Genomic DNA, 1,085 nt, shown 5'->3' with positions numbered 1-1,085 from the left:
AGTGCTCCCTTTCGCCCATGCAAGCTAGTTAAGAAAAGGCTTTCAACCAGCAATGTCCTGTCTGTAATCTGACAAACCTTGCCCTGTTTACATAGTCCAACTCAAAATAAGTACTACCAATACGGTTCTTGGGGGCCTTCTTAGAATCCCCGTCAGTAGACCCATCGGAGTGAAACCATCGAAACCCGCAGAAAGTCTCTGCTTGCTGAAGGTGAACAATCCAGGGCTCCTTACTCAAGTGGTTCTGGGCCTGAAGAAAAAGGGCGAGACCAAGCGGATGCTCCAAGGAGCCCCTGGATTATAGGGATGTGTGGGAATGAAATAAAGCATTCTGAAATTCTTGCCAGGCCCCGCATGGGCTTTTATCTGAAAACTCAGTCTTTTAAGTAGGAGCCTGCCGGAAGCCTTTCAAAAACAAAGTTACTGCTTTTTTTCTTTACCCACCTAGAACCTAATGGGAAGGCATCTGGTAGCTCTCCAGGGTGCAAGATTGAGGCTTTTTCCAATAATAGTTCCATAGCCTGAAAGATTATATCTATATATACTTGACAACTGATGAAGTTTGGGTGATCAGTTTCTTCCTATCAATGCCCTAAAAATCTGAGGCATTCGAAGAGTCTCCCAGTGAGGAATAATTTCCCAGCGGGCCCCAACGCAAGAGGGTGACAACATTGTAATAGATGTTGTCATTGTTGTGATTATCTTTCCGTTTGACAAGTCAGACCTCAGGACTCTGTCCTCTTTTCCTTTGGGTGGGAGCCATTATGCAACCTGCTTAGGCTTCCCACGCTTCAACGGCTTATGTTTAACACTAGCAGGCACCTGATCGAGTCTCCCAAAGACAGCCGTGAAACAAAGCAGAGTTAAAACTCCTAGTTGCCATGTAGAAAAACGTCGCGTGCCAATCGACAGTGACCCTTCGGTTTCCTGTTGGTGCCTTTTAGTTAAGCGTCCCAACCTTGACAGGGAGACTAGGAGGTATTTTAGTGGTGTCTGGCCACCGTCTGGCTGAAAAAGAGTTCAAGGTTGTGGGTGTGGAAGTTCAAGATGCTCTCCGGGTCTTGGCTCTCTCCTCCTGCGGCTCT

Source organism: Echinops telfairi, unplaced genomic scaffold, assembly GCF_000313985.2.
Source record: "Echinops telfairi isolate 266 unplaced genomic scaffold, ASM31398v2 ScPeMD7_7417;HRSCAF=8455, whole genome shotgun sequence".
In the NCBI taxonomy this organism is placed as follows: Eukaryota; Metazoa; Chordata; class Mammalia; order Afrosoricida; family Tenrecidae; genus Echinops; species Echinops telfairi.
This window is presented reverse-complemented; position numbering follows the sequence as displayed.